The sequence below is a fragment of the Pseudorca crassidens genome, chromosome 10 (genome assembly GCF_039906515.1).
Source record: "Pseudorca crassidens isolate mPseCra1 chromosome 10, mPseCra1.hap1, whole genome shotgun sequence".
Classification (NCBI taxonomy): domain Eukaryota; kingdom Metazoa; phylum Chordata; class Mammalia; order Artiodactyla; family Delphinidae; genus Pseudorca; species Pseudorca crassidens.
This window is the reverse complement of record NC_090305.1, coordinates 69,925,180-69,937,451: the sequence shown is the minus strand read 5'-3', so window position 1 is coordinate 69,937,451 and position 12,272 is coordinate 69,925,180. Positions and strand designations below refer to the sequence as shown.

The 12,272-nt window shown below is 46.3% G+C and overlaps 1 long non-coding RNA gene across 1 annotated transcript; it reads right to left on the bottom strand.

Moving 5' to 3' along the window:
• Positions 1–9,425: 9,425 nt before the first annotated feature.
• Positions 9,426–11,940, bottom strand: LOC137232487 (uncharacterized). The gene is made up of 2 exons (XR_010947035.1): positions 11,659–11,940; positions 9,426–10,919 (listed from the first exon to the last, which is right to left on the bottom strand). It is a non-coding gene; the product is annotated as an uncharacterized lncRNA (long non-coding RNA).
• Positions 11,941–12,272: the final 332 nt, after the last annotated feature.

The window sequence follows — 12,272 nt, the reverse complement described above, 5'->3', positions numbered from 1 at the left end:
CATAAAACAATGTGTGGCCACAAAGATGATGTTTATCCAGGATGGGGGCTCTCATGACTGAGGTCAGCAAGCAGTAGGCAAGTGGTACGTGATGCTCATTCTCCCAAGAGCTTTTGGCCATGGTGCCAGAAGAGCACTCACTTCCCTCTCACATCAGTTGATCTCATCTGGTGCTCTGTCCAAGCAGAATGATGGAAAAACTTCAGAGAAATGCAGTGGGTATTGAGGCAAGTCCAAGTGACATGCAGGTGATAGTAGTGACATTCTGCTTTCTCTTCATCAAGAGGTGCTGCATCTAGAGCTTACGCCCTTCTGTAGCACAGGGACAGGTGGATAGGAGGCTCAGAACACATGTTATCCAGCTCTTCCCTGCTGGGTTCATCTAGGAATGGGTCTGCTCTGGTTAATAAAGCATCTACAGAGCTGGTTTCCTTCATGGCAGAAAGACACCCAAGCTAGCCTCACTTCATGCCACCTCTTATGTTCCCCCAAACCAACACTTTTTAGGAAACCTTCTCTCAGGAGGTAACACTGGAATAAAGGGCTAACAGAATAGGTTAACACAGAGATGGCCGACAAAGTTAGGGTCCTTTCAGGTGAAGAGACCTAAGTGACTAAGATATTATTAGTATTTTCCTTTAAATCGTGTTACATCTGAATATCTTTGCAGTGGGGAGGGGATAGGGAAGAGTGTGAAAAAGAGACAGATTAGGCAATGCAATGTTTCATTATTTTCCCTAAAAGACAAACTTTAACCATCTGTTCCTATTTTACCAACCCATTCAAAATATTATTAAAATGCAGATTCCTTGCAGTTAGCCAGGGTCTTTCAAATGAGAAGTGACCAAAGCTTCCCTGATTTCAACCTCTGGAGACTGACATGGCACTTCCGGACGGGCTGTAGCTATCGAGCCCCACCATAGGAAGCACCTCCGGATATGTCACAGGCTCCTCAGCACCTTCTTCCCGCCCACTCAAGACTGTGAGCTACCTGAAAACAGGCTTTTTTTTTTGACTTCCTCAGTGCCTTACACACAGGATCTGACACACAGTAGGTAAATATTGCTTGAATGAATGCATTAGTGAATAAGTGTTTTTTCCAGAAATATAAATCTTTGTTCCAATATGGTTTTTGTTTGTTTGTTGTTTGTTTCTGGCAAGGAAAGTAAAAGGAGATAGAATCAAAAACAAGATACCCCCAGGAGGAGAAGCAAGTTGATAGAAGCTTGGCATCACTTAGTTCACCTTTCCCTTTGTGGGGAAATAACTGTGCTCTTGAATTTCTGCACTAAGTCACCAAGGAGGACTTGAAATTTAAAACTTGGGGAGTAATTAGCAACAAAACGTTCTAATGTCAAGAAGTGAATGTTATGGGACCGTACTTGTAATATTAATTGGACTTCTGTGTAGCCAAAGGGTGAAATTATTGCTCCAATACAAATAGACCCAAAAGAGAAAAACAGCCCACAATAGCACAGATATTGCAAATCAGGACAGAGGTAATTTCTCTACATTTAAAAAGCAACCAACTGCAATGCCTTTACCATTTTGCTTGAGTTAAGCGCAAAACAAAGCCTGTTTGTTTGGTGTAGCACCACCTACCCCATCTCTGAACTGCTGTGGGGCTGGGGCTAGAAAGGGAACTCAGACTTTGTTCCCATCAGCTCCTCATACGTTTCACCTTGAAGTATGGGAAATTTTAATCATTCATCCACCAAATATTTATTGAGCACCTATTATGGAACAGGTCCAGAGCAGAAGATGTTCAGTCTTTCCCCGTCACAGAGTTTGACCGTCTAGTTGGGGGAAAAAACACTGAACCAATTATCGCACAAGCGAATCTCTAATTAGAGACATAAGTACTAGGACAGAAGAGTACACTTACAAAGGGAGCATCCACCAAGGAAACTGACCTGGCTTGATAAGTCAGGGAAGACTTCCCGGAGGAAATGATGTTTAAACTGGAACCTGACAATTCAGACGAATCAGCCAAGTAAAGTAGGAGAGAATGTGCTCTAGGCAGAGGGAGCAGCATTTGGGGAGGTAGGTCAGGTGAGGAAGGAGTTCGATGTCTCTGAAGAATGGAAAGGCCAGTGTGACCAGGATGTGATGAGTGAGCAAGCAAGTAAGTGGAGAGTGGGGAGAGATGTGGCTAGAGTGAGAGGCAGGGCCAGGCCTTGGGACCCTGCTGGGTCCCATGACATTGGGGTACCAACCATTGCCAGGCCTTGGGTCAGAAGCAGAGATGAAAGATGTAAGATCCCTCAAGGAGATCCTGGGCTTATTGGGGGGAAAACCCAGGCAAAGGCCCACCACCTTGAGTGCTGGGCTCAGAGGCACCACTGTGTATTCCCAATCCTCTGAGTACCCGACAGAGGATGTGCAGAACCACTCCCCACCCAGGACCACTCCAGGCTTCCCTCTCCTCTTTGAGCCAATCCTTCCTTAATTCTCAAGGTGGCACACCTAAGCAGAGGCTCAGCTCTCATCTCCCAGGCTCAAAGGGGAAGAGTAACTTACCTCCTACAGAGCCCCTCCCCAGAGTCTAGGAGGGGCCCCACAGCTTCAACTGCAACCTCAACAGTTTGCTTGTCCCCCACTGCCCTGCCTATGCTGAGGGTCTAGGGAAAGAATATCACCAAACATTCCAAGAAGAACTAGCCCTGAATCTGATCAGGGACCACTTCTAATCTCTTTCTTGAGGAACATTTAGAAGAGGACACAAAAACAAAAACAAAAACCCTCTAAAGAACTCTCTCCTGAGAGCACACCTTGAATGAGCACTCAGAACGTGCAAGATCCTGACCCAGGAAGCAGCAGCACCAATACTCACCGTGTTGCCACTGAAGATGAACAACTGTAAGAGATGGAGACTATTTTGTTCTCCAATTAGCACTGAAGGTGATGGATAAGAATTTATCATATGCAGTCATGAATTATGGAACGACCATGGAATTGACTCGGACCCGGAAACCTGCCAGGTGGCCCCTGACAAAACCACAACCCACACTAAGCCTGGCCCAACCCCAGCCCTTACCTGTCACTCGAGGCTGCTGCCAGCCCTTGAGCTTTTTCAAGTTGTAAGTGACCAAGCAACAGCAAATAGAGTTTAAAGGCCCTGGGTTCACATCCGGCTCCAGACACTTCCCAGCTAGGTGACCCCAGTTTCCTCCTCTGTCAAGTGGGAATAATAACAGTTTCTATATCAGGGACGCTTATGAGGATAATCCGTGGGAAACTTTCAACACAGAGCCTACCAGAGGGTAATTGTTCACTCAACACTGGAACCTTGCTCCTACCCCATCAGCTCAGATTGCTTCCCGGAAACGCTGGGTCTCCTTGCATTTGCAGAACCTACTTCTTCTCCAAGCCAGCCTGTAAGAGCTGATTCCATCCAGCTGGGCTGGCCTCCTGCATCCGCCTCTCACCAGCCAGCACTTGGCTCAGCCCCAGCCCCTTCTCTCTATTTAACACCAAAAGGTATTGATTTCCCTGAGCTATTTCCATAATGCAACACACTTGAGAACCGCATATCCCATCAGTTCTCCATGACCATCATACCCCCTGCTCATAGCCAGTTTCCCTAGAGCCTAAGCTGCCAAGGCTGAGGTATGTTTGATTTTGCACTGGTTTAAAGGTCAAACATGAATCCCTCCCCATTATTGTACTGTGTCTTGTCACACAGACTCTCTCTGTTTCATGCATTAGTCACAGTTTTGCTATCAAATTAAATATTCCTCGGTGGTTATTTTTAGAGAAGTTTTTTTCTAACTCTACATGGTGCAGTGATGTGTGTGCACCCACATTTCTGGAATCCAAGCATCACCAGGTGGGCTCCAAATTGTGTGAGGGCTCAAATTCTTCTAGAAAGCAGTAGCCAATGGAGCCATGGTTTGTAACCTGACTATGTCCATGGAATCCCCTGCCCAGGTGAAAATAATTAAACCCCCAGACCTTGGACAATCTGATCACTCATCAATCAGTCCAGTAAACGTCCAAAGGAGACTCTTAGCACAATTGTGAGTTAAGCAAATCATGTCTGAGCCATCCCAACTACTTGTTTGGCTCTCTACTCATTCCACCAAGAGTAATTGCACTTCCATGCCCTGCACCTCCATGGAAGCCTGCCCTCAGGAAAGGGCCTGTTACTCTCTTGACCGAGGCCTGAGTGAATGACAGTGGTTACATCCCTGCCGACTCCCATAGGGTCTCCATCGACTCAGGCCAGCTTTGATAGAGAAATGAGGTCCTCAGAATGAATTTCAAACTTTGCTGGGGTGTGTGTAAAGGGAGGAGGAGGGGTTTGCTAAAAGCAAGTCCTCTTCACCCACTTGAAGGCGCCGCAAGGATAAGAAGTTATGCATACCTTAGCATAGAGGAGCTCATGCAGTTGAAGCAACAAAATCCACTGAAAGTGTCTAGAAAATAATTCAAGACAAGATTTAGCACTTCTCCCTGGGAATGGACTATGGGGGAGGGGTGGATTTCTCACTTCCTTCCATGTGTGGGTCCCCACTGGCTGTGATACCCCAGTCCTCACTCACCCAGGGCAAGTGAGACTGGGGAACAGGAAAGAGGTCAGCCTAGTTCTGGGCTCAGTTCACAGGCCCATTTGTCCTCACACTAAGCTGCTTCCTCCCCCCAGCTTTCATCAGTGAAGAAGGTGATACTTTGGCCTCCATCTGGGTTTTTATTTTTCGAGTTCTTCAGAAGCTGGGTGGGGGACAAGGGACTACTTATTGAGGACCCTCTGAAAGAGCCCCTGTAGACTATAAATGCTACAGACATTCAGAGGCAGGGGGGCCAAGTAGACCAGAAAAATCCAGGAAGGCTCAGCTAAGGAGGCAAGATCACAGAGGATGAGTCTGATTGAACACGGCTCAGGAGTAAAGGGGGGGCACTCTTTTTTTTTTTTAATAAATTTACTTATTTTATTTATTTATTTTTGGCTGAGTTGGGTCTTTGTTGCTGCGTGCGGGCTTTCTCTAGTTGCGGTGAGCGTGGGCTACTCTTCATTGCGGTGCCTGGGCTTCTCATTGCGGTGCTTCTCTTGTTGCAGAGCACGGGCTCTAGGCACGCGGGCTTCAGTAGTTGCAGCACGCGGGCTCAGTAGTTGTGGCTCATGAGCTCTAGAGTGCAGGCTCCATAGTTGTGGCAAACGGGCTTAGTTGCTCCGCGGCATGTGGGATCTTCCCGGACCAGGGATTGAACCCGTGTCCCTGCATTGGCAGGCAGATTCTCAACCACTGCGCCACCAGGGAAGCCCCAAGGGGGGCACTCTTCATGGAGGTTTCACCTACCAAGGCACAGAGCAAAGGAGAAGCAAAGACATGTAGAAAGCAGTAACAAGGCCAGTGTGACTAGAGCCTGAGATTTCCTTGGGGGAGGTGGCAGGTGGGTGGAAGCAGATGACAGAATTCCTAGCAGTCAGTAGAGACAAGATTGGTCAGTTGGTCAAGATATGTTTCCCAAAGGCTCTGCCAGGTCCAGGGCAAGTGGCCAGGGGCAAAACTGATGATGGCTTAGAGGAGAATTTGTGCAGCAGGCTGAGAAGCTGCTATGATTATTCCATGGTTCCTGATGTGGGGATGTGGGTCTGGCCTGGGGAGTGGCAGTGAAAACTGGGCAGCAGGAACTATGTAAGACCCTCAGGAGGAAGAATGTAACTGTGAAAACTGGTTGGGGCGGTGGGGGGAGGAGGGACAGTCCAGGAAGACACTAAGGATTGCTGCAGTGGGTAGGGATGGCTCTGGCAGGGCCTGGAGAGCCATTCAGAGAGCCCACCTTGTAAAGTACAAGCGTGGATCCATTGATAGGATCTGCTCCCTCCTGTGAGGGGAAATAGAGCCAGTAAGTGAACGTATAGGAAAATGAGCATCTTCTCTAATCATCAAGAAAGACAGCTTGAAGCTACAATGAGACCCCTTTTTTGGCCCAACAAATAAAAAGAAAAATTTTAAATGACAGGGTGTAGGCAGTTAGGAATATGAGAGTAGCCTGCCTCATGTAGTGTTTCTCAGCGGGGTGGGTCTAGCTAACCCCCGACCAGCAATATGGCAAGTGGGTATCACAAACTCCAATAATGTTAGTTCTGTGAAAAATGGATCCAGGGAAAGCTCCACACACATAGATATACAATGCAATACTGTCTCTAAATATTGGAAGTAACCCAAATGACCACCAGTAGGGGATGAACTAATTGAACATGGGGCATTAGCGCATATAATTTTATGCAACCAATAACAACAACGAAAGCTATATATCAACATGGAAAATGTCTATTATGTAACATTCGGTGAAAAATAATCAGGCCCAAAACTCTGTTCACAGCATGGTTATAATTATGTAAGAACAATTGCATATAGAAACAAACCAGAGTAAAATATACCAAGAAGTTAACTTTTCCCTCTTTTCTGCAATTTCTCAGTGCATATGTGTTGCTTTTATGACAAACTGACCTGTATAAAGAGTGCAGCTTTCTCAGGAAAATAATACACATAGGCAGGACATGGAGCTGGGCAGCACTCTCGAGTCTACCCTCCCACCCTCCTTTGAGCTCATCCTTTTTGGTGATGAACATGGAGGATTTCTCGAAGCTGAACTCGTGATAGAGAGCCAGTGACAGCACTGGGCATGGATTCCTGTGCCTGCTTCATCCTCTCCACTCTCCCCAGCCTGTCTCATCTACTCATCTACCCTGGCTGGCCCAGGCCGTAACTTCCAGAGCACATGGCCCACTTTTCTCTTTCCACGTGGCCAGTGAGGGCTTTGGTCCCTCAGCAGATGCCTAGAGTCCTCAAGGCTCCTCACTGGGTGCATGGAGAAAGGCTGCCACTCCCCTTCTCTGTGCTCACTGCCTCTACTTCCATATCTACATCTCCCACCTCTCCTGTTGGGCTTTCAGCCCTATTACTCCGCAGCAATGCCTATGTTGAGGTCACCAAAGATTTTTTTTCTTTTTAAATGACGTATTGGTATGTATTGGAAAGAAACATGCTCCTCTCGCAAACCTCCGGGCAGGAAGCGAAGGGCGGTTCCACCAAGGATGTTTGCGACAGACTGTCTCATGGTTATTTCTCTGTCTTTGTCCTATTTTTCCTGCTCAGCAGCATCCAATACAGTGACTACCTCTTTCTTGGAACACTTGCTCCAAGAAACTTCAAAAAAACTGTACTCTTTTGGTTTTCCTCCTACCTCACTGTTCCCGCTCAGTCTACTCTCCTGGCTCCTTCATGCCTCCCCAATCTCTACCCCAGAATTAAGTCTCCTTTTCATCCTTCTCCACATTCTCTCCTCTCTTATCTGGTCTTGTGGCTTTAGATTCCATCTAAATCATGATGTTACCCAAAAGCTGTACCTCAAGTTCCATCATTCCAGCTGCCCTCCTGAGACCTTGAGTGTCTAATAATATCCTGAAATGAAAGTGGCCAAAGCTTCACCCTCACCCTCAATTTCCTCATCTCAAAAGACAGCATCTCTGGAACTGCCCTGGTGGCACAGTGGTTAAGACTCCACACTCTCAATGCAGGGGGCCCGGGTTCAATCCCTGGTCAGGGAACTAGATCCCGCATGCATGCCATAACCAAGAGTTCACATGCCACAACTAAGGAGCCCATGTGCTGCAACTAAGGAGCTGGCGAGCCGCAACTAAGGAGCCCTAGAGCTGCAACTAAAGGAGTATGCCTGCCACAACTAAGGAGCCCGCCTGCCGCAACTAAGACCCGCCGCAACCAAAAAAAAAAAAAAAAAAAAGACAGCGTCTCCATCCCTGCAGCAGCTCAAGGCAACACTCCAGCATCATCTTTGGTTCTCCTCTCCTTCCCCCACATCCATTCCACAGTGAATTCTGTAGCTCTAACTCCAAATACATCCCAGATCTCCCATCATTGCAGGTTAAACCACCCCTCTCTCTCACGTGGAATTCTGCAGCCTCCTTGTTGATCTCCCTGCTTCCCCTTTTGCTCTTACAATTCTTCCCAGGCAGCCAGAGGAATTTTTTTTTAAATGTAAGTCACAGCATGGCATCCCTGCAGTCAATAGAATGGCCTTCCAAGAAACAAAGCCTCAGCTACTTACTCTGTCTTTCTCTGCTCTCACCACTGCTATTCTACATTGTATTAGAAGTCCCAGCCAGTGCACAGGCAAGAAAAATAAAGGCATAAAGATTGGAAAGAAAAAAGTAAAGCGCTCGTTATTCACAGGTAACATTATTGTGAATGTAGAAAACTACTAGAGCTAATGAGAAAATTTAGCATTGTCATAGAATACAGATTAATATATAAAAATCAATTGTATTTTTGTAAACTATTCATAAAATAGTAATAAACTATTGGAAAATTAAATATTTTTTAATTCTACTTACAACAGAATCCAAAAACTAAAAATACTAGGTAGAAATTAATGTAAATTAATTAATTAATGTAAATTAATATAAAGTTAGATGTGCAAGACTATAAAATATTGCTAAGAAAAATTAAAGAAGACCTAAATAAATAGGAAGATATGCCATGTTGATGGATTGAACGTAATCAGGACAGTATGGTATTGGCAAATATATAGACAATCAATGAAAGAGAACAGAGTCCAGAACTATACACAAGCAAGTGTTTTTTTCTAAGAGTGCCATAGTAAGAAATATTTATTTTTCTTCAAGAATGCTGCTGTCTAGATATCCATATGGAAAAATATAAATCTCAATCCTGAGCTCTCACCATATTCAGAAATCAATTACAGATGGCTCATGGGCCCAAATGTAAAAGCTAAAATTATACAGATTCTAGGAGAGGAAAAAAAATTGAAGAATATCTTTGCAACTTTGGGATAAGTAAAAATTTCTTAAAGAAGACATAGAAAACACTAATCATAAAAGCAAACAATGATAAATTGAATTTCAAAAAAATTTAAAACTGCTCATCAAAAGTCATAAGACAATGAGTAGGTCAGCCATAGTGTAGGAGAAAACATTCCCAACTCATATCCTTTGTCAATGGATATATATCCAGAATATATAAAGAACTCCCACAAGTCAATAATAAAAAAGATAAACAACCCAATGTTTGAAAATAAGGTACAGACTTGAACAGATATGTCAATGGCCAATAATCACATGAAAAAGTCCCCAACATCATTAGTCATCAGGAAAATGTGAACTAAAACTACAATGAAATAACACTACATATACATCAGAATAGCTAAGCTAAAAAGGACTGATAATACCAAATGTTGATGAGGACATGGAGTAACTGGAAGTCTCATAAATTGCTGGTGGGAATGTAAAATGATACAACCACTTGTGAAATCTGGCAGTTTCTCAAAAAGTTAAATGTACACTTAATGTATGTCCAGAAATTTCACTAGGTATTAACTAGCCATTTGTCTTAAGTATTTACCCAAAAGAAATGAAAACATAATGTCCACACAAAAACTTGTACATGAATGTTCATAGCAATTTTACTCATAATAGCCAAAAACTGGAATCAAATAACCACCAAACTGTGGTATAGTCATAAAATAGAATATTCTACAGCAATAAAAAGGAACAATAAAAAGGAAAGAGCTGTTACTGCAAAAACATGGATGAATCGCAAATGAAACAAAAGAAGCCAGACACAAAAAAGCTATCTACTTCCATACTGTATAATTTCATTTATATGAACTTCTAGAATAGGCAAAGCTTACCTATGATGATAGAAATCAGATCAGCATTCTGTGATGGGGGGTTACTGGGGACTTTCTGAGGTGATGGAAATGTTCTATATCCTGACTGGGATCCTGGTTACATGGGTATATACATTAGTTTAAAATTATCTAATTTTACATTTAAGATTTTACTTTATATAAATTATACCAAAGAATCAAACTTCAGGAGCTACTTGTTTGACTCTAATGGTGGCCAATTGACAAACCTATGGTCTGTTCTTAAAGCCCATCATAGACCCAATGCTGTTCCTTATGGAAACCAAGGTGTGGACTCAGATGCAATGTGGATGTGGTCTGGAGGGGTTGGATAAATCAGGCCTGGGAGAAAACTGCATGTATTTGATCTGATTCATTCATCAGGTCCAAGCCAGGCCTTGACTACTGGACTCAGAGTCTCAGCCCTGGAAAGCAGGAGTAGGTATAGAGCTATGCTTGGGCAGATGAACCAAGACTGCCAGGGGATGAGGCTGGAACAGGGGGCTGAAGGCTTTCTGTCCTTGGGCCTAGGACCAGGTGGTACCCTGAGGGTTTGTTTTGTGCTTGGGAGGTGGCCCTTGGCCCTCACCAAATCTGAAGCTTTCTCATCCCTGTCAACTGGTCCTGGAGGCAGCCGGTGGGAGACTAACTTCCCAATACCCAAAGTCTGAGGGATGACATGTTCAGGAGTGCATGTGTGGCCTTTGGAGAAAAGGAATCCATCTCCTTCCTCCTCCACCTGTACTCTCCTTCCTCCAGGCTGGCTGCTGGCCTCCCAACACTGTTTTCTTCTGGCTCCCTGGACCCTAAACTTTTGATTCTTAGAAACTCTTCTGCATAAGTGGCAGACAACCTTCAATGTCTGTACTGCAAAAGCCGTGGCAGGGCATAGGAGCCTCTGGCCTCCTGGCTGCCCCGACCCTCTGTGTCAGATCAAATGCCTCCTCCCCTCCACCTCCTACTACCCTCTTCACACTATAAATGGTCCAGGGCCCACCACTCCCTCCAGCTCAGTTGGCGTACCTCAACTCGCGAAGCAGCAGGCTCTGAGTCCTCCTGAGAACCCTGTGAGCATCACTGTGGCCGTTTTACAGCAAGGAAATTGAGATTCCAAAGAGAGGAAGAAACTTGTCCAAGATCATGCACAGCAGCCAGACGCCAGCTCCAGCTCCAGGTGTTTCCTGACACCAAAAGCCCTTCTCGATACCGGAAAAGAGGGGCTGATCTTCAACTTTCTGCAGAACCTGGAATAGGCAGTGCCAGATCTAGGACCGTGACATCCATGGAGATAAGTGTGGAAGCTATGGAAGATACTTTGGGGGAGAGGGCAGTAGGGGAGGCTTTCCTCTCCCTCTACCCCAAGGATATGGCCTACTTTTCTGAGCTCTTTTCTAGACACAGAGAGAATCCTGACGGCTTCCTGAGCAGTGGGGAAGCCATGGTAGCCCCATGGGGCTGGCATCCACTGCCAGTGAGAGACCACTAGGGGTAGCCAGCTGGGGCCAAGGTCCCCAAATAAAGTTGTGTAGCAGCATCACTCAAGGAGCCTGTAGTAAAGTAGATGCCATTCACGCTGAGGCAGGTTCTCAAGGTAGAAGCCCCAGGGAAGTTCTGACAGGGCTGGGGGCAGAGGAACTCTGGGGTCATGGGACTAGCATGGGCTGTGGATCCTGAACAGACCTGGGTCATCAGGGAGGTCTCAGCTGGAAAATGGGTAGAAGAGCACCTCCCTCTCGGGAGTGCTGCCAGGGTTACATGAACTGAGGTTTCTGGCATCCATGTGGCAGTAATGTGAGTTTTTCTTCCTCCTTCCACAGGACAGGAAATCCCAGGGCAGGGGCAACCCACAGGACTGGCAGCATGAGAACTGCTCCGCTTTTCTGGACAACTGACCTGGGACTCGTTTAAGAATGTCCCAAGGAGAGCTTGTTGAGAAGACTCTAAACAAGGGTGGGTGTGATCCAGGAACTGATGGTGACTTACATGGGAGTCACCCTGAGCTGTCCCTGAGCATCCAGCCACAGTCCCAGTCACCCTTGCAGAGGGGCGCCTGCCCAGAGGCCATGCCACTTGAGCCTGGGAGAGAGGGTCCGATGAGTTCCTCCACTCCTGCTTCATCATTCCCAACCCCCAGGTGAAGCTGCTCCAAACCTCCCAGCTTGTCACCTCCCTTCAGCCCAAGGGTCTCCAATGGCTCCCTGACGTCTCTAGAGCAGTGTCCGCACTCAGCCTGGCATTTATTATCCCACCCTAGGCAGGGCGCTTATGCCCCCCCCCCCCCCCGCCCATCCCCAGCCGCACCCTGCATCCCCAGCCCACAGAGGCCGCAAGACCCCTCCCAGGGCCATGCCGTGCCCTCAAAGCTCTGACCTTCCAGAAGTCCCATCGAGTCCCAAGACCAAGCAAAGCCCCGACTCTCCTCTCATGACCTCCACAGCCCTGATTCTGTGACGACATCCTGGTCTTCACCCAGAAGAAGAGAAGGAGCCGGAGAGAGAAGTCACATCTCCAGCCAGAGAGCGGGGATTCCAGATCAAATGGGCTATGGCTCCCAACATTTCCACAGCTGCAGCCCCTCCCCATCCTCAGGGCATAGC